The sequence below is a fragment of the Staurois parvus genome, unplaced genomic scaffold (genome assembly GCF_062004578.1).
Source record: "Staurois parvus isolate SC_StPar_1 unplaced genomic scaffold, SC_StPar_1.0 ptg000018l, whole genome shotgun sequence".
Classification (NCBI taxonomy): Eukaryota; Metazoa; Chordata; class Amphibia; order Anura; family Ranidae; genus Staurois; species Staurois parvus.
The window spans coordinates 5,432,656-5,460,043 of NW_028317814.1; positions in this window are offsets into that span (position 1 = coordinate 5,432,656).

The following is a 27,388-nucleotide window of genomic DNA, read 5'->3' on the forward strand; positions in this document are numbered from 1 at the left end:
GTGCACACCGGCACCACTACTGGCCGTGGTGGTAGGCTGCAGTGGAGCTGGTGCTCTACTCCGTGGCCGTTTGCCTCCACTGACACTGCTGCGACCCTGCTGCCTCCTGGGCAACCCACCGACTGTTTTGCTCGCTGCCAAGCTGCCACCCTCTTCTCCTGATGATGCGGAAGCAATAGCCTGATGACGACGAGGCTGCCAAGTGCGATCAGCCTCATCATCATCAATTAGGGTCTCCGCCTCACTACTAGCCCCCTCGGCTGCGTGTGGGTCAGGAGACAGACCTGTCTCTAGACCGGCTACCGAGCCACTCTCCTCGCCAGTACTTCTTCGCCTGGCTGCTGAAGAGGCGGATGTCTCCCCCCGTTCCTGACCGCCCTCTGTTAGCTCTTCCTCACTGTACAGTGGGGCTGAGCCCACAGCATGCGATACTTCGCTTGGTGAGGGAACACCAAAGGACAGGGGCAGGTAGAGGACACGTGATTTCAGTGGGCTTGCTCCCGGGCCATGCCAACTAACGGTTGTGTCTGACGTACTCACCGACCGTTGGCTGTAGGTGTCAGAGGTGACCTGGGAAGAGGAAGACGACCGAGCCAACCAATCGATGACGGCAGGGTTGTCGGTGGAGACACGACCGCTGGATGACACCGGGAGCACTGGCCTCTGGCTGCGACTAGTGCTGCCTCGACCCCTTCCTCTGCTGCCACGTCTGCTCGCTCCTAAAACATTGCCTCCTCTGCCACTCCTCTGCATGTTGTCTGACATACTCTTTAATTCAACGATTCTGTGTCCCTGAGTAACAATTCTGTGTCCCTGAGTAACAATTCTGTGTCCCTGAGTAACAATTCTGTGTCCCTGAGTAACAATTCTGTGTCTGTCCCTGAGTAACAATTCTGTGTCCCTCAGTAACAATTCTGTGTCCCTCAGTAACAATTCTGTGTCCCTCAGTAACAATTCTGTGTCCCTCAATAACAATTCTGTGTCTGTCCCTGAGTAACAATTCTGTGTCCCTCAGTAACAATTCTGTGTCCCTGAGTAACAATTCTGTGTCTGTCCCTCAGTAACAATTCTGTGTCTGTCCCTCAGTAACAATTCTGTGTCCCTCAGTAACAATTCTGTGTCCCTCAGTAACAATTCTGTGTCCCTCAGTAACAATTCTGTGTCTGTCCCTCAGTAACAATTCTGTGTCTGTCCCTCAGTAACAATTCTGTGTCTGTCCCTCAGTAACAATTCTGTGTCCCTCAGTAACAATTCTGTGTCCCTGAGTAACAATTCTGTGTCTGTCCCTGAGTAACAATTCTGTGTCTGTCCCTGAGTAACAATTCTGTGTCTGTCCCTGAGTAACAATTCTGTGTCCCTCAGTAACAATTCTGTGTCCCTCAGTAACAATTCTGTGTCTGTCCGTGAGTAACAATTCTGTGTCTGTCCGTGAGTAACAATTCTGTGTCTGTCCGTGAGTAACAATTCTGTGTCCCTCAGTAACAATTCTGTGTCCCTCAGTAACAATTCTGTGTCCCTGAGTAACAATTCTGTGTCCCTGAGTAACAATTCTGTGTCTGTCCCTGAGTAACAATTCTGTGTCTGTCCCTGAGTAACAATTCTGTGTCTGTCCCTCAGTAACAATTCTGTGTCTGTCCCTCAGTAACAATTCTGTGTCCCTCAGTAACAATTCTGTGTCTGTCCCTGAGTAACAATTCTGTGTCTGTCCCTGAGTAACAATTCTGTGTCTGTCCCTGAGTAACAATTCTGTGTCCCTGAGTAACAATTATGTGTCCCTCAGTAACAATTCTGTGTCTGTCCCTGAGTAACAATTCTGTGTCCCTCAGTAACAATTCTGTGTCCCTCAGTAACAATTCTGTGTCTGTCCCTGAGTAACAATTCTGTGTCTGTCCCTGAGTAACAATTCTGTGTCTGTCCCTGAGTAACAATTCTGTGTCCCTCAGTAACAATTCTGTGTCCCTCAGTAACAATTCTGTGTCTGTCCCTGAGTAACAATTCTGTGTCTGTCCCTGAGTAACAATTCTGTGTCTGTCCCTCAGTAACAATTCTGTGTCCCTCAGTAACAATTCTGTGTCCCTCAGTAACAATTCTGTGTCTGTCCCTGAGTAACAATTCTGTGTCCCTCAGTAACAATTCTGTGTCCCTCAGTAACAATTCTGTGTCTGTCCCTGAGTAACAATTCTGTGTCTGTCCCTGAGTAACAATTCTGTGTCTGTCCCTGAGTAACAATTCTGTGTCCCTCAGTAACAATTCTGTGTCCCTCAGTAACAATTCTGTGTCTGTCCCTGAGTAACAATTCTGTGTCCCTAAGTAACGGTTCTGTGGCCCTAAGTAACGGTTCTGTGTCCCTAAGTAACGATTCTGTGGCCCTAAGTAACGTTTCTGTGGCCCTAAGTAACGATTCTGTGGCCCTAAGTAACGTTTCTGTGGCCCTAAGCAACGTTTCTGTGGCCCTAAGTAACGATTCTGTGGCCCTAAGCAACGTTTCTGTGGCCCTAAGTAACGTTTCTGTGGCCCTAAGTAACGTTTCTGTGGCCCTAAGTAATGGTTCTGTGGCCCTAAGTAACGTTTCTGTGGCCCTAAGTAACGTTTCTGTGGCCCTAAGTAACAGTTCTGTGGCCCTAAGTAACGTTTCTGTGTCCCTAAGTAACGTTTCTGTGGCCCTAAGTAACGTTTCTGTGTCCCTAACTCTCTCCCTCAATACAGCCAGGTCTGCCTCTCTTGAATGACTGGAGGCAAATGGAGAATTCTAAAATGGCCGCAATTTATAGCTCGACCATTACACAGTGCTGGCTGGCTGGCTGCTGATTGGCTAATGCGATCACATGTCATGAATGAATGCATTATGGGTCAGCGCGCCTTGTCTGCGCGCCTTCCCAGAGATCCCCGCTCCATCGCCGCACATGTCGCCGCCATTTTTGGAAAAATTTCGATTCGCGCATCCGAAGTCTGCTAATTTTCGGATTCGTCGCGAATCGAAATTTTCCTAATATTCGAAACGAATTCCACTTCGCCAAGTTCGATTCGCTCATCTCTAATTATTGTCTTTGGATTTTTTTTTCTTTTTTGACTGAAATATTTTTAACTCCTTTTCAAAGTCCCTGAAGTTTTGAAGAGCAATGTTCAACACACATTTTTAAATCCAGTCTGCACTTTTATTCTTGCAGGATATCCATCCCTACACACACATGATCGCACATCAGGAGGTGTCTGTAAACTGTAGGACAGATTTAATGCTACAGAGTAAATGATGTGTAAATGTTCTCAATAATGTAGGGTCAATGCTTCAGTGGTAACAGCATGTGATGCAGCCAGTGGTTTCTTGGTACACACTCATGGTGAAAGATTATATCTAAAATATAATGTAGCGTTTCTGTGGATGTTACCTAGGATCGTGCAATTTTTTTTTTTATTTTTTTTTAGAGAAAGCTGATTTAATTTTTTTCTTTAAAACTTTTTTTGCCATGGACACTGCCTACCATAGCATAATTCAAAGACAGTCTAAATAATTTAACTTATTACCTATTACATATATATTTCTATTTTTTTTTAAATATACCATATACTGTATATACCATAAATATATTTATTAACTTAAAAATAAATAAATAATAATTTAAACAAAATTATATATATATATATATATATATATATATATATATATATATATATATATATATATCAACAGATAAACAGTATGTGAACAAATAATTTTTAGACATGGAAGAAAAATTTTAGTATCTAAGGATATTTATATTTTATTTTTCCAAGTTGATTATGCGTGTATTAATGCAAGCATATGATTAAATTCTGCATTTGTTAATAATTTTTATACTACCATTTTGATTGCAATATCTTTTGCAGATGGTCCTACTAAACTCACCACTTGCTGGATCACTTAAAGCAGAGATTCCTAACCTGGGGTTCATGGACCTGTAAGTGGTCAATGGATGAATTTCAGAGGATCCATGAGGGTCATATAAAAATGTATGTCTTGGAGAATTCTGGTGTGCATTGACACAAGCCAACCCTCATTTGGTAGAGCTAGCTATGTGTGTTATGATTCTCTATGATATTATATTCTGCACCCCACAAACTCCAGGACAGCTCCTGAATCGATTAATTCTGATTTCACAAGGGGACCAAGTCACTTTAAACAACTGACACCAATGTGGGGAGCCCATACAACCAGATGTGCACCCCAACTTTGTAGCCACTTCAAACACCACCAAAGATCCCCTAACTCACCAAGCTGTCATGCCCACCATCTATAAAGCCAATCAGATGACTAGCATTGAACATGGGCAGGCAAGTGGTTCAACTTTGTTCTATGTCAATTTTTCCTGAAAGAACTCCCAGCAGCCCCTGCAAGTGTCACCCTTGTGGCTCCTCCATTCCACTGTCACACTTACCCCTAAAGCTGGTGAACAGGCACTATAGCTGGCTTCTGTGTTTTTCACCTATAGCAGTCCCCTTTCCCATAAGGCAAGAAGGCCTACTGGTACTTGGTTGCCCCCAGGACTTATACACAATGCTTTAGTGCATGGCCACCACACTGGGGCAGGTGCAAACTGAGCAAAGTTCAGTGTAGTCAGGGTCCAATCCATAGTCAAAAGGCAGACAGAGCTCAGAGAATAGTCAATATCTGATCCAAGGTCAAAAACTGGGGAATCCAAACATCAGGACAGACAGACAGGGAGCTTGAGCACGTGTTACAAATGCTATCACAAGCATGAGACTGCAGGCTTGGCTGGCTTAAATCAGGTTTGGTCTCCACCCAGAGACTGGCCACATCAATCACCCTGCCAGTGGATAGACAGACAGGGAGAATGTATGACAATCAAAACCAGGATGCTGAAATGAGATCAGCAGCAGTGATGGAGAAAGAGTGCTACACACTCCTGACATTCACTTAATGGCTTTCAATCAGGTATGGCCTATTGATTCTCTTTAACCTTTTACTTCTTTCCAAGGGACTAGGGCAGGGGTGTCCAAACTTTTTTCAAAGAGGGCCAGATTGGATGAAGTGAACATGGTGGAGGGACAAACATTTTTCCGAACATTCTTTGAACCATTACAATTGAATGCAAATAAATTATTTTATGCCAAGTTAATTGCAAACGACATACTTTTCATTTCATAACATTAAGATCAACTGACAGCTGAGTTTTCACAATGTATTGAAAATACATTTTAAAAAAACTTACCTGCACTAATGTGAAGGGTGAAAAAGGTAGCTGGAGCTGAAGTCTCTGCTCGGCAGCCGGGAGAGGAAGAGAAACACACTTCACACTGGAAGCCCAGCCCTGACGTCACCGCCCTCTGTCGCTCCCAGCGCGGCGCAGTCACGCATGTGCACTGCTCTCAAGCAGAAGACTGTCTGCCACAGAAGGGAGGGCCGTGCGACAGCCGCATTTACACAGACCAGGGAGAACGCGCCGCAGTCTGGCATGCGCACTGCCCTCTGCTCTCAAGCAGAAGACTGTCTGCCATAGAAGGGAGGGCCACATTACACAGAGCAGGGAGGGCTGTTGGAGGGCCGTATTAAACCGACCCCGGGCCGTAAATGGCCCACGGGCCGGACTTTGGACATGCCTGGACTATGGACTTCCCCCAGTCATGCGACCAGTTATTTCCTACAGGTCTTTCTTTTATTATGTTGTGTTTTACTTTAAGTACCATCTCTATGCTGATGACACACAAATCAATCTTTCTACTCCTCACCTCACCCCTTCAGTCTCCTCTCGCATTACTAACCTACTAAGCGACATATCAGCATGGATGTTACTCCACTTCCTCAAACTCAATCTTTCCAAAACTGAGCTCATACTATTCCCTCCAGCCTGTGCCCCTCCTCTGACTTCCTGTCAGGGCTCCCAGGTATGACCAGAGGTGTGTGACTGAAGCAGGGAAACGCAGACTTCAGATATGTGATTAACAATGTAATTTATTAACATTAACAATACAAACATAAACGCAGTGCAATACTAAACATAATACAGTGCAAACAAACCCAACCAACCACCCACAGATAACAGTACATACAAGCAAGCGTCGTCAGGCAGGCCGAGTCAATATCAATTGGGCAGGTAGGTACAGGGGGAGCAAGCGGAGAATGGTCGGGGTCACAGGCCAGGTTCAGCAGGTAGCAAGCAGCGTAGTACAGAGGGTCAGGCAGAGGGATGGTCAGGGTCACAAGCCAGGGATCAGAACAGGTAGCAAGCAGCGTAGTACAGAGGGTCAGGCAGAGGGATGGTCAGGGTCACAAGCCAGGGATCAGAACAGGTAGCAAAGGAACAGAAACAGGATGCAGGACAGATACAGGGCCCAGGACAAACACAACACCAAGGCAGAGTCTGCAAGTCTGGCCATCCCTTAAATACACCAGTATCATCAGTTCCAGGTGTTAGCTGGCTGAAAGGTTGAGTCTCTGATTGCTGGGAGCACCCGCTGGCCAGCCCTGGTACTGCAGATCAAAAGGCAGGTGAGTCCCACCATTGCTGGCCAGTCCATTCCTGACAGTACCCCCCCCTCAAGGAGCGGCCTCAGGACGCTCCAAACAGTCCTAGCTGGGAAAAATGTTCCACCGCCCGGGTCTGGTAACTGGCGGGATATCAAAGACTGGCACACCGGGCAGGACTCCGGGCAGCGGTACACCGGGCAGAGGCACATCGGGCTGGACTCCGGGCAGAGGCACATCGGGCTGGACTCCGGGCAGAGGCACATCGGGCAGGACCCCGGGCAGAGGCACATCGGGCTACCAGGCGAAGCGGCAGGCAGCGGGCCACCGGGCGGAGCGGCAGGCACCGGGCCCCCGGGCGGGGCGTCAGGCCTCGGGCCCCCGGGCGGGGCGACAGGCCTCGGGCCCCCGGGCGGGGCGACAGGCATCGGGCCCCCAGGCGGGGCGGCGGGTGCCGGACCCCCAGATGGAGCGACAGGCCTCGGGCCCCCAGGCGGGGCGACAGGCATCGGACCCCCAGGCGGGGCGGCGGGCGCCAAACCCCCAGGCGAAACTACAGGCCTCGGGCCCTCAGGCGGAGCGGCGGGCGCCGGACCCCCGGGTGGAGCGACAGGTCTCGTGCCCTCAGGCGGAGCGGCGGGCGCCGGACCCCCAGGTGGAGCGACAGGCATCGGGCCCCCAGGCGGGGCGACAGGCATCGGGCCTTCAGGCGGGGCGACAGGCATCGGGCCCCCAGGCGGGGCGACAGGCATCGGGCCCCCAGGCGGGGCGACAGGCATCGGGCCCCCAGGCGGGGCGGCGGGCGCCGGACCCCCAGGCGGAACTACAGGTCTCGGGCCCTCAGGCGGAGCGGCGGGCGCCGGACCCCCAGGTGGAGCGACAGGTCTCGGGCCCCCAGGCGGAGCGACAGGTCTCGGGCCCTCAGGCGGAGCGGCGGGCGCCGGACCCCCAGGTGGAGCGACAGGTCTCGGGCCCTCAGGCGGAGCGGCGGGCGCCGGACCCCCAGGTGGAGCGACAGGTCTCGGGCCCTCAGGCGGAGCGGCGGGCGCCGGACCCCCAGGTGGAGCGACAGGTCGCGGGCCCTCAGGCGGAGCGGCGGGCGCCGGACCCCCAGGTGGAGCGACAGGTCTCGGGCCCTCAGGCGGAGCGGCGGGCGCCGGACACCCAGGTGGAGCGACAGGTCTCGGGCCCTCAGGCGGAGCGGCGGGCGCCGGAACCCCAGGCGGTGCGACAGGTCTCGGGCCCTCAGGCGGAGCGACAGGTCTCGGGCCCCCAGGCGGGGCGGCGGGCGCCGGACCCCCAGGTGGAGCGGCGGGCGCTGGACCCCCAGGCGGAGCGACAGGTCTCGGGCCCCCAGGCAGAGCAGCGGGCACCGAGTCACCAGGCACGACAGTGGACTCCGAGTCAACTGGCATGACCGCTGGCACTAGGTCAGACATTAGATCGTCTGGCTGGACAGCGGGCATCGGGTCACCAGGCATCAGGTCATTTGGCTCGACAGCGGGCACCGCGTCATCTGGCAAGGCAGTGGGCTCCGAGTCAACTGGTATGACCGCGGGCACTGGGTCAGACATTGGATCGTCTGACCGGACAGCGGGCATCGGGTCACCAGGCATCAGGTCATTTGGCTCGACCGCGGGCACCGCGTCATCTGGCAAGGCAGTGGGCTCTGAGTCAACTGGTATGACCGAGGGCACTGGGTCAGACATTGGATCGTCTGACTGGACAGCGGGCATCGGGTCACCAGGCATCAAGTCATTTGGCTTGACAGCGAGCACCGCGTCATCTGGCAAGGCAGTGGGTTCCGAGTCAACTGGCATGACCGCGGGCACTGGGGCAGACATTGAATCGTCTGGCTGGACAGCGGGCATCGGGTCACCAGGCATCAGGTCATTTGGCTCGACAGCGGGCACCGCGTCATCTGGCAAGGCAGTGGGCTCCGAGTCAACAGGCACGACAGTGGGCACCGGGTCATCAGGTACCGGATTGTCTGGCTCGACAGCAGGCATCGGGTCACCAGGTATGACAGCGGGCACTGGGTCACCAGGCATCAGGTCATTTGGCTTGCCAGCGGGCACCGCGTCATCTGGCAAGGCAGTGGGCACCGGGTCACCAGGCATTGGATCGTCTGGCTCAACAGCGGGCATCGGGTCACCAGGTATGACAGCGGGCACTGGGTCACCAGGCATCAGGTCATTTGGCTCGCCAGCGGGCACCGCGTCATCTGGCAAGGCAGTGGGCACCGAGTCACCAGGTACGACAGCGGGCTCTGAGTCAATTGGCACGACAGCGGGCACCGGATCAGGTACCGGATCAACAGCGGGCATCGAGTCAACTGGCCTAATAGGATCGTCAGGCTGGATCAGTTCATCATGCTGGGTAGAGGCATCAGGCTGAATGCCGGCGTCCGGCTGAGTAGAGGCTTCAGGCCGAGTAGAGGCATCAGGCCGAGTAGAGGCTTCAGGCCGAGTAGAGGCTTCAGGCCGAGTAGAGGCTTCAGGCTGAAGAGAGGCATCAGGCTGCATACAGGCATCAGGCTGAGTACAGGCATCAGGCCGAGTACAGGCATCAGGCCGAGTAGAGGCTTCAGGCTGAGTAGAGGCTTCAGGCTGAGTAGAGGCTTCAGGCTGAACCACGGAAGGCAGGCTCACCGGTTTGGATACTGGCAGGATGGTATTGGTTGGAAAGAATTTTCGCTTTTTTCTGGTTTTAACTACTGGAGCACTGCAAGTAAACGCAGGTCTGCAAACGAATGGAGCAGCTGGAGACAGAGAAGAACTGGAGGATGGAACAGGAGAGGGAGCAGTTGCTACAGAGTGCTTTTTTACAGGGTTAAAGGCAGGATAGGTGCAGCGAGTGGGAACAGGGTACTGACATGCGGTAGATAGCCAAGTATACTGGGCTGTAACTGGAGGAGCTGTTGGGAATACAGGAGTAGACTTAGAAGCAGGACTGGGTTTTTGTAAGCTGACTGAGGCTGGGTGCAACAAGTCTGTCCATGTCTGCAGTATGGGTTGAACAAAGCTGAGCTTACACAAAGCCTGTCTGGTCAATGACTGCACTGCGTTTATACAATCTCTTAGTGTCTGTGGTGAACATGTGGAATAACGCTCCAGAAAGTAACCCACATCATCCTCTAATAACCACACCAGGGACTCTACCTGGTCTGCACTAAATGGTGGCAAAAATTCATCCCTGCATTCGGGGGTACCAGATGAAACCAACTCTGCACAAACCTCAATCAAAGGCTGCACCTCAGAGAACTCTGTGCCCTGATCTACTAGAACATGAGCGAGCCGTATACATTCTAGCAGTTCATCCCGGGGATACTCCTTCAGAGTTTGATAAGCATACTCCCTGTCATCAAACACTAGCAGATATAAATACGCAACCTCATCCAGATCCATCCTTCCCAGCAACAAGCCAAGATGGCTTCCCTGTGCAGCCACTTCTGGTCAGGATTGGCCTTGGTGTAATGTCAGGGCTCCCAGGTATGATCAGAGGTGTGTGACTGAAGCAGGGAAACGCAGACTTCAGATATGTGATTAACAATGTAATTTATTAACACTAACAATACAAACATAAACGCAGTGCAATACTAAACATAATACAGTGCAAACAAACCCAACCAACCACCCACAGATAACAGTACATACAAGCAAGCGTCGTCAGGCAGGCCGAGTCAATATCAATTGGGCAGGTAGGTACAGGGGGAGCAAGCGGAGAATGGTCGGGGTCACAGGCCAGGTTCAGCAGGTAGCAAGCAGCGTAGTACAGAGGGTCAGGCAGAGGGATGGTCAGGGTCACAAGCCAGGGATCAGAACAGGTAGCAAGCAGCGTAGTACAGAGGGTCAGGCAGAGTGATGGTCAGGGTCACAAGCCAGGGATCAGAACAGGTAGCAAAGGAACAGAAACAGGATGCAGGACAGATACAGGGCCCAGGACAAATACAACACCAAGGCAGAGTCTGCAAGTCTGGCCATCCCTTAAATACACTAGTATCATCAGTTCCAGGTGTTAGCTGGCTGAAAGGTTGAGTCTCTGATTGCTGGGAGCACCCGCTGGCCAGCCCTGGTACTGCAGATCAAAAGGCAGGTGAGTCCCACCATTGCTGGCCAGTCCATTCCTGACACTTCCCCATCAAGATCAATAACACAACCATCAGTCCCTCCCCTCATGCCAGGGTACTAGATGTAATCCTAGACTCCGATCTGTCCTTTCAGCCCCAAATACAATCGCCGTCTAAATCTTGTAGACTTCACCTCCGCAACATCTCCAAGATACGGCCGTTCCTAACCTCGGAAACCACTAAGCAACTTATTCTCTCCCTTGTTATATCTCGCCTTGACTACTGTAACTCCCTCCTCATTGGCCAACCTCATCGCAGGCTATCCCCTCTTCAGTCTATCATGAATGCTGCTGCCAGACTCATCCACCTTACTAACCGTTCCATATCTGCCATCCCTCTCTGCCAATCCCTCCACTGACGTCCCATTGCCCAACGAATAAAATTCAAAACATTAACAATAACATATAAAGCCATTAATAACTCTGCCTCAAATTACATCACCAATCTTGTCTCCAAATATCACCCAAGCCGTACTCTCTGCTCCTCGCACGACCTCCTGCTCTCTAGCTCCCTTGTCTCCTCCTCCCATGCTTGTCTCCAGGACTTCTCCAGAGCTTCCCCCATCCTCTGGAACTCTCTACCCCAATTTATCAGACTATCGCCTACTCTGCTCACTTTTAGGCGATCTCTGAAAACCTATTTCTTCAGGGAAGCCTATCCTACCCTCAGCTAATAATGGAATCTTCTACTCCTCCAACCAGTCCATCCCCCACACCTTTTGTATCACTAGCCCCTCCCTCTTAGATTGTAAGCTCCAAGGAGCAGGGCCCTCCTATCCCTCTTGTATTGAACTGTATTGTTGCTGTATTGTCTCCCGTTATATTGAAAAGCGCTGAGCAAACTGTTGGTGCCATAAATCCTGTATAATAATAATAGTACTTACAGTCCATTTAAAACTGCATGTCCATCAAAAAATACTTCTCAGGGTGACAGTGCTGTTGTGCCATTTCACTGCAGAACCAACAGGAAAATATAATAATGGATCTAATTGAAGGATCAAAAGGCAATAAAACTATGCAACGGGGGGGGGGGGGGGGGGCTTAAAAAAACAACCAAAAGCTGCCATGTTCATGCTAGAGACAGACTACATCATATATAGTATGTTTTTTTTATGTGGGGAAGGTGCAGCATAGTGCGGCAGAAGTGAAGACACAGTTTGTTTGCAATAAAACATGGAACTTTGCCAAACTACGACCAGCCTAGGCTGGAGAGCGCCAGTTCAAATGCTGAGATACAGCGGGAGGAGATGTGTCAACAGCATCTATTCAGAGGGCGGAGTGCGGCCTGACTGGCCCGGTCCCAAAGGGGAGGCTTCCTTTCAGGATGGCGAGTCAGTAACCTGTCCCTGCCGCTAATTACTCTCCCTGACAGGTGGGGTCTCTCTCCCTACTCTCTTCACTATGCAAAAGCGTGCCAAAACCTGGGGGCAGGGACTTATAAAAAGCTCGGCTGACCAAAGATGGCCACTGGGGGTCACCTGGATGCAGCATAGCCAACCAGAACACCTCTTCCAAGACCCAGAAAACCATAGAGAAACCTTGTCTCCCTTGACTTCCTCTCCACTGAGGTTACCACTCAGGTCGAGCACCACCTATAGTGGAAAAAACAGACTGCACCTGCCTACATAGAGTTATTCTCAGTGCCAGGACAGCACAGTGGCTAAGTGGTTAGCACTTCTTCCTGGCAGTACTAGGGTTGATGGTTCAAATCCCAACCATGGCAAAACTTGCCTGGAGTTTGCATGTTCTCCCTGTGCCTGCGTGGGTTTCCTCCAGGTACTCTGGTTTCCTCGCACACTCCAAAGACATGCTGGTAGGGTAATTGGATGCTGTCTAAATTAGCCCTAGTATATGAATGTGAGTTAAGGACCGTAGATTGTGGGCTCCTTGAAGGATAGGGACTGATGTGAGTGTACAATATATGTATGTAAAGCGCCGCGTAAATTGACAGAGCTATAGAAGTACCTGAAATAAATAAATAAGTGCCGGTTCACATATATGCTTATTATATGCATTTTGAACCACATTCAAATCGTATGAGATGTGAAATAACATTGGTTTCTATTGTACCTGTTCACATATATGCGGTGAAACCGCAGTGTGAATTGAAAAAGAGTCCTGTCAGTTTTCTGAGCAGTGAAGTCCGGCTCAGATGCAAATTCTGGCTCATTGACTTCTTCGGGGATGCTTCCGAATTGCAAATGTCATCAGTTGTGAACAGGATAAAATCCTGACCTAATTCTGATGTAAACCTGTCCTGAACCTGATCTAAACCTGACCTGAGCCGCTGAAAAACTACTTTGTCAATCAGCTGTGAAAACGGAGTATTCATAATTCGTACCCCACATGTGTGAATCCACACTAAGTCCCCGGTCACACTAGTGTGACCGGGTCATGTGATTTGATCGTTTCAAATCGCATGACAAATCGCATTCTATTGTCCGCAATGGAAGCATATCAGTGTGATTCTGACTCCATCAGAGACGCACTGGTTTTTAAAGTTCTTCATGCACCACATTTTGCCAGTTCAGGTGCAACTTGCATAGACATCTGTGCACAGATGTCTCCCAAGTCACACCTGAAGTCAAACTGACATCTAACTTTAAAATTGTGCAAATTCAAGTGAAGTCGCACGATTTCGAAGTTGGATTTGGTGTGGCTGAAGACTAAAAGAGCATTTGACCTTAGACTACTTTCACACAGTAGCAGTTGCAAAAATGAGGTAAAAATGCACTTGACATGTGACTCAAAAAACACGCCAAAGACACTACCGATGGTGTGCTTTTGATGCATTTTTGCTGAGTTTTTAATGCGTTTTTCCATTTCGTTCAGTGTGGAAAAGTGTTTTTGATGCCTTTTTGTCATGGGTGCATTTTTGGTGCAATTTCAATTAATTTTAACCACTTGCCCTCCAGAGGATTTACCCCCTTCCTGACCAGGCCATTTTTTGCGATCTGGCATTGTGCTACTTTAACTGACAATTGCGCGGCCATGTAACGCTGCATCCAAATAAAATTTATGTAATTTTTTCCCACAAATAGTGCTTCGTTCATTGGTATTTGTTTGCCTCTGTTTTTTTTTTTTGCACTATTAAAAAAAAAAAAACACAATATTTTTGACTTTTTGCTATTAAACATGTCCAGTAAAAAAATTTATAAATTTAGGCCTAAATGTATTCTGCTATATGTCTTTGCTAAAAGAAATCCCAATACGTGTACATTAATTGGTTTACATGAATGTTATAGCATTTACAAATGGAGGTATAGATACTGGAATTTTTTTTTTTAAATACTAGTAATGGTGGCTATCAGCAACTTAGAGCGGGACTGCGGCAGGCATTCTGACACTGGGGGGAACTGACTAACTGTTACTAACATTCCCAGTGACACCAATACAGTGCTCAGTGCTAATAAAAAGCACTGACACTGTACTAATGGCGCTGGGCAGGAAGGGGTTAACATCTGGGGCGATCAAAGGGTTAACTGTGTGCTGGATTGCTGTGTCTGTGCTTTACACTGCAAGCACACTGCTTTGTATGCTGCTATGCAGAGCAATACAAAGCAGTGTGCAGGAGCTGACAGGGGAGAGATCTGTATTGTTCACATACAGGTCTCTCCCCATCCATGATACACGGTGACGGCTGGGAATCACCGGCCAGGACTCGGTGATCGACAGGTGAGGCTGCCAATGGCGAGTGCGGGTAGGGTGCGCACGTGACCCTCTACCTGGAAATTAAAAATCTTGTATATATACATGAGTTTGCGCACCCCTGCCACCCTGTAGCAGCATTTCTGCTACAGGGCGGCGGGAATGCGGTTACTGGTGCGTGTTTGGTGCGTCTTTTTTACTGCACTGTAAATGAAGCAAGCAATACTTTGAAAAATGCAAAAAAAGGCCAAAATTTATTCTGTCATCTTTTTAGTAAAAAAAAAAACCCAAATTAGTTTACAACCAAAAATTATAATTTAAAAAAAAAATAGTTTACATTTTTATTTTATTTTTGTTATATTATTATTTATGGTGTTTTTTTTTACATACTGTCACCCTAGCAGTACAGTGTCACCATGGTGACACTGTACTACTTGTGGGGGTGGGTGATGAAGATTTTTTTTTTTACACTGATTGATTTTACACCCATATAGGCTGTAAAAGCAATCATTTCTCCTTCTCTCTCTTGCTGCATTCTTGCAGCCATTGAAAACTACTGTGTGAGCTGTGATTGGTCACAGCTTGTCACATGGTACAAGGCTGTTGTGACTAGCCTTGTACCATGTGACCTCTGTGATCATTCACAGATTTCACACGTAGTAAGCAATGATGTCACAAGTGACATCTTGCTTACTACTCTGCATGTGATCACTGATTGGCCAATCAGTGATCACATGATAGGGACCTCGCACAGAGGTCCCATACGACGATCAGTGTTCCACTGTGGGGAGTGCGCACAAGCAGGTGGCGGGGAGGTCGTTTATAACCGGCCACCCGAACCTGCACTGCCACCCTTCGGCTGTTTATATACAACGGTCGGACGGGAGGTGGTTTAAAATACAAAACTAAACTTTTGGAATGCATTTACAAATATATGTAAAAATATATGTTAAAATTACTTTTTTAGATGTTAAAAAAACTGAACAAAATATTTAAAAAATGTGTGTGTGTGTGTATATGTGTGTGTGTGTATATGTGTGTGTGTGTGTTTGTGTGTGTGTGTATATGTGTGTGTGTGTGTGTGTGTGTGTGTATGTGTGTATATGTGTGTGTGTGTATATATGTGTGTGTGTGTATATATGTGTGTGTGTGTATATATGTGTGTGTGTGTGTATATATGTGTGTGTGTGTGTATATGTGTGTGTGTGTGTATATATGTGTGTGTGTATATATGTGTGTGTGTGTATATATGTGTGTGTGTGTATATATGTGTGTGTGTGTATATATGTGTGTGTGTGTATATGCGTGTGTGTGTATATGTGTGTGTGTGTATATGTGTGTGTGTGTATATATGTGTGTGTGTGTATATATGTGTGTGTGTGTATATATGTGTGTGTGTGTATATATGTGTGTGTGTGTTTGTATGTGTGTTTGTGTGTGTGTGTGTATATATATGTGTGTGTGTGTGTATATGTGTATATGTGTGTATGTGTGTGTGTATATGTGTGTGTACGGACAATACAAGGTCTTCTGTCTCTCAGTACATAGACATGTATGTTCATGAGATACAAGCACGCATATCTGCGTTGTTTTAAAATCCACAGTTTGACAAAGCTGCTTGGTACCGGCTTAGAGAGATCCTACAGAAAGGCAGCCTTTGATAAAGTTGCTTGTGCTGTATTATTAAATTATCCGTACATAAACTGAAATGTATAGGCAGCTTATATTTGTATCTCCACAAATTCCAGCACTTGCAGAGATGAATCTCAGACACCTCTTAAGGAAAAACAGATTATGAGTTATGTAATCTGTTATTCACTGATAGAACGATGTGCAAAGCCAGCTGCAGATGAAATGATGACCAGTCCAGTGAAGCTTTCTGCAGACTGTCTATCAAGCTGTCAGAATTTGTGTGGTACTAAAGTCGATATGTACAGGATTACGGCAGGGCATGAGAAGGTGAGCACCTAAGGAAGACCAGCTTTTACCAGGCCCTATTCATCACTCTATACAACCAGCTATCAATGTGCCGTAGGAGATCACAGCGTGCCGTACTTTTGTAGAAAAACCAATTGCTGACAATACCCATATATTGTGTTTTTGCAAACTACAGAGGGGTCCAGGGTCTTTCTTTATGCCCCCTAGCTACGAGACTGCAATATAACATGTCATTTACATATTTATAAACCATCATTTATGTGTATATAGTATATTTTTTGCTTTGAAGGTTTAAAACCTAACTCCAAGAAAATGAAAAAGTCCACCCTTGCAGTGGGCCCCTCTCCCCCCACATTGCAAGGGTTAAAGTGTTACTAAACCCAGGACCAGGGGCGGACTGACAACTCATGGGGCCCCCGGGCAATAGGCGACCATGGGGCCCCTGTGTCCTTGCCCAAACTCAAAAAAGCCTATGAAAAAGGTACTAGGGGCATCTCATGGTGCCCCCTACTGACCCAGGGCCCTCAGGAAGTGCCCGAGTTTCCAAATGGTCAGTCCGCCCCTGCCCAGAACCCTGCATTCACTATATGTGGTTCCCCACAGTACACAGAACATGGAAGTGCAATTAATTTAGTAAATATAGACTGCTAAATACCTTTTCTCATCAGTAGTTAGAGCAGTCTTGTAGCTTCTATCAGTGTTCAGCCAAGCACTAGTTAAAGCTTGCTGGAGGAGTTTTCTTTCTGCTCGAGGAGGATGCAGAACCCCTGACCTCTGTCTGACCAGTGCTGATTGGCCCTGTGCTGATCACATTCACTCTCCCAAGAAAAAAAAAAATCTCTCTAGCAATACACACCAAACTGAGCATGTGCAAACTGCCTATGGTGCAGTCTGTCTTATCAGGATAAGAGGTGGTCACTTGAAAAAGGGGAGGAACAGAGAACAAAGGATTAAAGAGCCTTTTTACACAATGCAGAGGATTAACCCTTTAGGTTCTACATTGATAACTCTTTAGGTTCTACATATAACAAGCATGCTTTACTGCATATACAGACTGATTTTACTGTTTTGGGTTTAGTAACACTTTAAGGCCTCATTTATACGGGTGTATTACATTGTACCCCTCTGCAAGGGCCGTGTTTGCCCCCACAGAGATGATGTTCTGTAGATCCCTGTTCAGGCAGTTCCATTCATGTCAATTGGGGTGCAGCAGCTGCATGGATACAGCTGCTGCACCAAAATCAACAGGTCATGGCCTTCAGTGCACACTGTCTGTGTTTGGGGTCAAATTGGGAGCAGCAGCTGTATCCATGCAGCTGCTCTATCCAATTTGACATGTATGGAACTGCCTGCAAAGGGATCTACAGAATGCATCTACCATCCCTGTGGGGGCAAGCACAGCCCTTGCATGGGGGGACACTTTAGTACGCCTGTGTGAACAAGGTGTTAACCACTTCAATACTGGGCACTTTCACTCCCTTCCTGTCCAGGCCAATTTTCAGCTTCCAGCACTGTCAACTTTTTGAGTGACGATTGCGCAGTCATGCAGAACTGTACATATGACATTTTTATCATTTTTGGAGACAGAGCTTTCTTGTGGTGATATTTAATTACCACTGCATTTTTTATTCTTCGCTACAAATGAGGAAAAAAAGAGCAAAAATGTTGAGAACAAATATTTTTTTTAGTTTCTGTTATAAAATATTGCAACTAAGTAATTTTTCTTCACTGATGGGCACTGGTGAGGCTGCACTGGTGAGGCTGCACTGATGGGCACTGGTGAGGCTGCACTGATGGGCACTGATGAGGCTGCACTGATGGGCACTGATGAGGCTGCACTGATGGGCACTGGTGAGACTGCACTGATGGGCACTGATGAGGCTGCACTGATGGGCACTGATGAGGCTGCACTGATGGGCACTGGTGAGAATGCACTGATGGGCACTGATAAGGCTGCACTGATGGGCACTGATGAGGTTGCACTGATGGGCACTGGTGAGACTGCACTGATGGGCAATGATGAGGCTGCACTGTTGGGCACTGATAACGCTGCACTGATGGGCACTGGTGAGACTGCACTGATGGGCAATGATGAGGCTGCACTGATGGGCACTGTTGACGCTGCACTGATGGGCACTGATGAGGCTGCACTGATGGGCACTGATGAGGCTGCACTGATGGGCACTGGTGAGGCTGCACTGATGGGCACTGATGAGGCTGCACTGATGGGCAATGATGAGGCTGCACTGATGGCCACTGATGCTGCTGCACTGATGGGCACTGGTGAGACTGCACTGATGGACACCAATGAGGAGGCACTGATGAGGCGGCACTGATGGACACTGATGAGCAGCGCTGATGGGCACTGATAAGCTGCACTGATGGATACTGATTGGCACTGATGGGGCTGCACTGATGAACAGTGCCATGATTATCAGTGTAAATGTGTCCTGTCAGGATTGCCAGCTGTTGGCTCTCATTTCCTCACACAGAGACAGAGCTGAGGAAAGGAAATGCCACTAACTGGCAAGTTTGTTTACATGTGATCAACTGTGATTGGACACAGCTGATAACATATTAAAAAGATGCTGTGATTGGTTCTTTACCTCGATCTGTGATCAGCTACGTACAAAGAACACAGTGGTCACATAGCACCCCGATGCACACGCGGGTGGGGGGGGGGGGGGGCGTGTTCTGCCAGGACGTCTATGGACGCCCTCCCAGAACAAGAGAGCCAGGCTGTGGCCATCTTTTTGGCACGTAATGAGGTGGTTAATGTACACTATGTCTAGGGGGTACAGTACAGGCTGGGGTTACTTACTCTATCCCCCACTCCAGCTGGCTCTGGGGCTTTCCTTTTCTCCCCAAACCTAGTCTGTAAGAGGAATTCCTATGTCATCATGTCCAATAGAGGGACCGCCAGCAGTTGCAGCTTCCAGAGGTGGGTGCAGGAGATCGGTCGCAGAACAGGAGTTACACTGCTGGATTGCAGAAATACATTAAGTACTTCTTAATAAGTACACCTTATTCCGGCACCTCTAGACATCAGCAGCATTTAACTTCTGCAGTGCAGCGGGCCCTTCTGCAAGGGTGGATTTTTAGGCAGATATGAAAAAAACTGAAATAATGCAGCTCTGTAACTATTCATAAATCATGATTTTTTTTTAAAGAAAGCTGTTTAAGTACCTGAAATTGGCATGGTATCAGCCTATTGAAGTTCTGTACAGCAGAGCTCAGACTAAGAGGGGGAGAAGCAGCACAAGGAGAGATTTATTTATTATTTATTTCAGGTACTTATATAGCGACACCAATTTACGCAGTGCTTTACATATATATATATCGAACATTCACATCAGTCCCTAACCCTCAAGGGGTGTACAATCTAAGGTCCCTAACTCACATTCATACATACACATACTAGGGACAATTTAGACAGGAGCCAATTAACCTACCAGCATGTCTTTGGAGTGTGGAAGGAAAACGGAGTACCCGGAGGAAACCCACGCAGGCACAGGGAGAACTTGCAAACTGAGCTTATCATCGTGCTGCTTCTCCTTTCATTTTTTAGTCACAGGATGGCGCAGATCCAGCAAGACCTGGCATCAGAGGAAGTGGATTGAATGATGCTGGCCATGGGACTGAGGACATCTACTGGTGGAAAAAAGTACTGTGAGGGAAATTTCTGGAATAAAGGTAAATATTACAGCAAAAAATTTTTTTATATCCTTTATGGGGCTCTTCATTTGCATCTTATTAGTTTTGTATGGAGTTCTGCTTTAACTCTTGAGAAAGAACCACAAGTCTAAAACATCCGGTTACACTACAGCACCACAGCTGCACAAGCAATTGTGTTATTTTTTTCCAAATTATTTTGCAGAAGCCAAAACATCAGAGACCGAAAACCATGCTTGCCAATCATGTATCGGCCCTCAGCTGGCTGCCAAGTCACTCTGCAGTAACTAATCCCCCCAAGACGTTTTGCAGCAGTTAGTCCCCCAAGAGGTTCTGTAGGAGTTGCCCCACACAAGGAGTTCTACAGCAGCTGTCCCTTTTTCAAAGATCCGTCATGCAGAGCAGGGGCGGACTGACAACTCATGGGGCCCCGGGGCAATAGGAAATCATGGGGCCCCTGTGTCCTCGCCAACACTCAAACCACACCCAAAAAAGCCTATGAAAGGTATCAGGGGCATCTCATGGGGCCCCCTACAGACCCCAGGCCCTCGGGCAGTGCCCTAGTGCTCGAATGGTCAGTCCGCCCCTGATGCAGAGCATTATTTCCCCCTTACTATAATTTGGCAGGGCTGCTTTTGGCACTGCTCTTCCTCTTCCTCAGCTTGGGCTTGGTGCTCCTGTATGGCTCTGAAGTGTGAAGTGTGGGGTGATGGGCTGGATCCTATCCTGGACAGATGGAGCTGAGTACCTGATGGGGTGCTCTGGGTGGACAATCAACATCCCCCAGGCACAGCAGAGCAACTAGCAGCTTGCCATGGGTTCTCCAGATGCAGGGGGGCTGGGGGTCTTCAGAGTGCAGGGGAAGAGGGAGCTGATCCTTGAAGCATTGTCAGTGGGAGCCCCAGAATACAAACCAAGCATATAGTATCCCACAGTCAATGCAAGGGGGTGGAGGGGATCCTGCAGGAACTGGCAGAGGCAGCAAGCCCAGAGGCTGAGCCTACAGCCTACCTCTGCCAGGACTCATGTTGGGCAGAAGCTCATTCCATCCAACAGAGCAGCAAAGGAGCTGTTGTTGAAGGTTTCGGCACCCAGCCACCGTCTTGGCCAGCAAACCACTACCCTGATCCCTGGGATGCTATGGTTTTCTTAAAGCGGAACTTCATCCAAAAGGGAAGTTCTGCTTTTCTTCCTCTCCCCCCCAACTCTGATATATTTGGCACATTATTTTTTGGGGTTGGACGGGTACCCAGTTTTCAGAGGTACCTGCTCATACTTCTGGCCCGACAGGAAATTCTTCCCCTCGCCCACAACTTCTCACAGTTAAGATGCCAACGCCAGGGACCAAAAGACCGGTAAAGAGCAGGCTCAGGTGTAAACAGCACTGGATCCATTGACAGGTGAGTGTCTGTTTATTAAAAGTCAGCAGCTACAGTTTTTGTAGCTGCTGACTTTTAATTTTTGAAAACTTGACTTTAAAGTGGTTCTAAAGGTAGAAGGTTTTTCTTACCTTTATGCATTCTATGCATGAAGGTAAAAAATCTTCTGTGTGCAACAGCTCCCCCTAATACCTACCTGAGCCCCAGCGCTATCCAGAGATGTGCATGAGAGCCTCGGCTCTCCAGGGACTTGCTCTTCCCATTGGCTGGGACAACAGCAAGAGCCATTGGCATCTGATGCTGTCAATCACAGACAGTGGGCCAATGAGGAGAGAGAGGAGTGGGGCTAAGCCAGGGCTCTGTGTGTGAATAGGCACGCAGAGCAGAGGCTTGGGAGTAAGTCTGCTTGGGTGCCACCATTGCAACCTGCTTGCTCTGGAGGCATTCAGCAGGAGGGAGGGGCCAGGAGCACTGGCGGGGGGACCGGAGAAGAGGCGGATCGGGGCTGCTCTGTGCAAAACCACTGCACAGAGCAGGTATGACATTTTTTTTAAATTGCCTTTAAAATCCTGAGACAGTTCTGGGACTGTTGGGAGGTATGAATATACAGTGTATATATAATGATATAGAAGGATCAATTTGCAAAGCTAACATACTAAAATAAAGATCCTTATTATTTTTAAAAAATGACAGTCATTTTCAGTAAGATTAAAATAAATAGTGACAGAGCTGAACAAAAAGATCCTTATCTATGTGTTTGTGAATTGAGCCTATATTCTATTTTCTTTTTCATTCATTTTGCATTCTTTTCCTTGTTTGATTCTTGTATAAAGCAGCATCTTTTTTTTCAGTTTAGCAATGGCTGGGTAGATTAGTATCACTGGGGGGTCAAAGGTTATCTTCCCATGAATAGACTGGTTGGGAAAAAAAGGAAATATTTGGGAAAGCCATGTCAGAAGGTGAGAAGGTCAGCAGAGACAGGTTCTCAGGAACTAATGTGCTTGTTGTTTTTTTCCTGTTATAAATGACAGTTTTGTGTCTTTCCAAGTAACCAGAGAAGCAGCATTGCGTTCACTGGAGCTTCTGACTGGTAGCTTCTCCCACCGGTCAAAATGACAATCACAGATCATGATTACCCTATGGCTAGGCAGGAGACCGTGAATTCATGCCTTTAGAAAACTCTTCTGTACAGGCAATTTAGGTCATCTGATAAAATATGAATTCATTTGAAATGTGAAAATGATGGTTTAATAATACAATTTGAACCTGGTATAGCCATTTCAAAAGTGAGTTTCAATATTGCAAAACATGGAACCATCAATTAAAGAACGCCTGGTGATCCTGCAATGACTGTTTTTGTTCAGGCACTTCCTGTTATTGGGTGACAATTATCTACTGGTTATGTGCCTATAATGTCACCCTGTTACACTGTCCCCCAGTGGAGATTACAACCACTCATGGAGACACACATTGCAGAAGCATGGTCCAATACTGCACCATCAAGAAGCTAGTCCAGAACAATAATGTGTACCCAACCCTGAAGCAAGTACATGAAGACAGGAGGTGGCTTGGCCTGAATATTTATGTGGCCTCAGCCAATCCTTGGGGGGAAATGATACCCAGTAGGTGACTGAGGAGGGCATAAATAATCTGGGGCCTGGAGGAGCAGGGTTCCTGTCCAGGAGGAGAAGTCCCCAGCCTGATGACTGCTGCCCTTCTAGACAGTGCAGCTGAAGTTTGCAGGAATTCATCAAGGTCCTAGCTCAGTGGGAGCTGGGGAAAGGGGGGGGGGGTATTTTCTGAGTGAGGTAAGCTGGGGCCATACCAAGGGATTTCACTAAAGATTTGGTCTGACTGAGGATTTACAGAAGTGTCTGGTTGATATTGGTAGGGGACATCCAAGTATCCAGTGACATTGTGAGTGTTTGGATCCTAGAGGCTGTCCACTGCTACTATCCATTTGAGCCATAGTTTCAGTGCTTGCTTTGCATGGGACATTCCACCTTTTTTGGGGTTTCAGTGTTGCTCACTCTCCTAGTGTCCACTAAGGGTAACTATTCTAAGAAGTTTAGGCACAGAAAAACAGAGGGGGTTATTTACTAAAACTGAACCGTGAAAAATCTGGTGCAACTCTGCATAGAAACCAATGAGCTTCCAGGTTTTATTGGCAAAGCTTAATTGAACAAGTTAAAGTTAGAAGATGATTAACTACCATGCACAGCTGCACCAGATTCTGAGTGCACTAGTTTTAGTAAATCTACCTCAAAGTATTCTCTTGATTATTGCACCATGTTCTAGTGCATGGTTCTCTACATCCCAACCAAGTTCAACTTGTAATAGAGCCATCAAAAGACACCCCAAAACTGATCATTGAGTCATGAGATTATCTATGCTGCTGTATGCCTGGCTGCTTTTACACCAAACTGGGAAGAGAAATTGGGACAGACTAGTGGATCCTACAGGGGGCTAGCGTTACAGGTGTAACAGGATGGGTAACCAACCAAATGATCAGTAAGAGAGTAACTGGAGATTTCAGTTTACCAAACAAGTGCAAAGTAGAGTTAATAATGCAAAACAGAATCAGAATGTCAAACAGCATGCATACGCTGCAGAATGATGCAAAACAGATTATGAAAGCTGCACAAATATGGACTCTTCACAGCAATGTCTCTGTGGCTCAGTCAGGTGACCGTGGCTGCTCAGTATAGTCCATATAAGACTTTATAGTAACCAAGAGAGTCTGTCTTAGAATCACATCTTCAGTAAAACAGTTCGGATTACAAACTGCTCCCTAATAAACAGCATCCCTCTCAGTGAAATCCAGGGTTGCTCAGATACCACAGGTAAAAAGCTGGAGGGATCCCAGCCCTGAGGATACATTCCACTGAAATTGCAGTACTTTGGCAGCAATTGAGGAGGTGATCCACACAGTAGCTGGGTCTTCTGGAAAAGCTATGTGCCATAAGGCTCCTGCTTGCACTGGTTCTGGCAGCGGGGGTGCACTCACCTGACTGCAGATCACTTGCACAGCTACTGCTGCCTCATCAGGTGCCTCTCTGAGCTGATGAGGGAGAAAACAAAAGAAACTTATCTTCCTTGGGCATGTCCAGCAACCCATGGATTTGTGGGAAAAGGAGTTGAATGGGCCTATGTCTGCATCTGTCTACATAAGCAGGAGCCTAGTGGCTTATGTTCCATAAGACCCAGCTACTGTGTGGAGCACCACTTCCCTACGCTCCACCCCACTTGAACTTGCTGTCCCTGGCAAGCTTGTAGATCATTCAAATTCTTACTGCACAAAGTGTACAGGGGGTCGGCTGAAGTTAGGTCCCTGAAAATGCCTCAGGGGTTAAGTCTCTGTTCCATCTTCTGGGACACTCTAGCCCTTTAGTCTGTGGGTCCCCCAAAAAGACAGCCAAACATCACATAAAAGGGTAAGCAGCCTGTTGATAAATGTACTTTTAATTTGTATTTCCAGACCACTTTGGTGATCCATTCCTTCGTTTCTTATGTGATAAGCCTCTTGCAATTGTTGCACCTCTTAGTTGCCTCATTGCCTTTCAGGGGGTATGGGGTAATGTGCTACTTCTTTAATGTTTAGTGAGAGGTAGTATTCTTTAGAGAAATTGCTTTCAATGCAGGGTCCCTGATCTGAATTTATCTTCTTCAGACAGCCATAAGGAGGGCAGATGTGCTCCCACAACATAGGGGCAGAAGTTTTGTTAGTCTGTTCCTGGGGCGGTACTGGACACTTGGTAATGTGGTCCTCAATTATTAGAACATGATCATATCTGTCTTCTTATATGTCGAGTGTATTACCCAAATGAGGGCTGGAAATCAGGCCTTGGCACCCCTTGACACCAAGCAGATTCAACATTGTTGACAGATTGTTCACCTGGAACAGATTCACACACATGGCTTGTCTCTTGAACCAGTTTGATGTTTTGTGGACACCCCAGTGTCCCGTTTCCATATGGATTCTCTCTAACACGGAGAGGGCCCAAGCCCTTGACAGTACAACCTACCAGATCACTGATGAGTCATAGGGAAATATTTTTCTCTGGAACAGTATGTCCTCCCTCAGGATAAGATGGGCCCACACACTCAGCAATTTGTAGGTTTCTGGTAGAAGCTTCAATCTTTCTTTAGGAGTGGAACACTGCAAACATGTATTAGGGGATAAACCACTGGATCTTATACTTTTCCAGTACATGGATGAAGTTCATATGAGGCCTACTCTTAGACCTTCTTCCTGTCAAGACAAGGATTTCTATTTCTTCAAATTTTTTCATCATTTATGGTGGCCTGAGGTACCTGAGCTGGTTTGGTGAATCTGGGCATCAATCAGAAGAAAATTGGTCACAGAGCAATGCTTCTGTGAAGGACAACATCCTAACCTTCACCTAGCTTAGTAAATATAATAACCCACATTAAATTTGAAATCACAATCATGAAAAGGTGAATATAAAACAGGGGGGATTGGATAAAAGGAGTTAACACAGCTTTATATTATTCCTTATTGTGTATTTAAATCCAATCAGTAAAATCACATCTAAGCTTTAATATGGCAATTTAACGTTGTTTATTTATTTATTTTATTTAAAAATGAAATTCAAATTTAAAAAACCTGTTGATTCTACTATGTAGGAACTTGTTTGAACACTTTCTGTAATTGTGTGACAACTGTCTTCCAATAGTGTTTCTGTGTTGACAACCCTGTCATATGCTCCTGATGGAGGCTACAGTCAGTAAACCAGAGTAGTGATGAGCTGGGGTTAGGTCTGAACCCAGGCAGCACAGTGGCTAAATGGTTAGCACTTCCACCTGGTAGTACTAGGGTTGATGATTCGGATCCCAACCATGGCGCCACCTGCCTGGAGTTTGCATGTTCTCCCTGTGCCTGCGTGGGTTTTCTCCAGGTACTCCAGTTTCCTCCCATCGTCCAAAGACATGCTGATAGGTTAATTCGATCCTGTCTAAATTGGCCCTAGTATATGTATGTAAGTTAGGGACCTTAGATTGTACTCCCCTTGAGGATTAGGGACTGATGTGAATGTACACTATATGTAAAGCACTGTGTAAATTGACAGCACTACATAAGTACCTCAAGTAAATAAATAAAACCCTAGTTCATAAAAATGCAGAAGTTAACTCTACTTTCATGTGAAAAATAGAACAAAAAAATAATATTACATATACTATTGCTATACAAGTCATATTGTAATTAAAAATGACCTTTTCTATTCATTCTGAAGCACTGTAATGCAATCTGGAGGCGTTCTGTACACAAACACTGTACAGAACACACCCCAGAAATGTAATTTTCTTCTTGTATGATTGGCTCACTGATTTTCTAAGGAACACAAGTCAGATTTTAAGCATTCCCTGCAACATAAATGCCATTTTTGGTGACATACTTCCAAAGCAAAATCACGTCTAAAGGGATGCAGACCCTGCCACTTTCCTCATTAGAACCATGCAAGTGATGCAGCTAAGCAATAAAGAAAAAGTCACTCCAATTCACATTCACTGTGCAGATGGGAACAGACAAACAGCTATTTTTTTTATAATAACAAAAGTTAGCAATCTGCAACAAAGTTTGTGCCAATCCTTGGAATGTACATGGATCACCCAGATGCAGGGGCGGACTAACCATTAGAGCATTTGGGCACTGCCCGAGGGCCCAGGGTCAGTAGGGGGCCCCATGAGATGCCCCTGATACCTTTCATTGGCTTTTTCATTGGCTTTTTTTGGTGTGGGCGAGGACACAGGTGCCCCATGATCCCCTATTGCCCGGGGACTCAATGAGTTGTCAGTCCGCCCCTGGTCAGATGGTAATGCTTTTTTGCTCAACAAAAGGGGAGTTACTCTTTAACGGTAAGTGCAGGGCCAATGAGCTACAGGCAGGAGGTTCCTTTATTTGCAACTGATGTACATAAAGGGACGGAGATGTTTGTATTATCATTGACTTAATAGCTACCATTCACTTGGCAAAGCAAACATTTTTTTTTTTTAGTAAATCAACCCTAATAAATCATTTGCACAAAAGGTTGATGTACACCTGTATATAACTGGCCTACATAGTCTGTATTCCCTGTCTGAGCTAAATAAATTAAATAAATTCAGTAATATTTGTCCCCTTGCTAAGAATTTTATTCTTGGT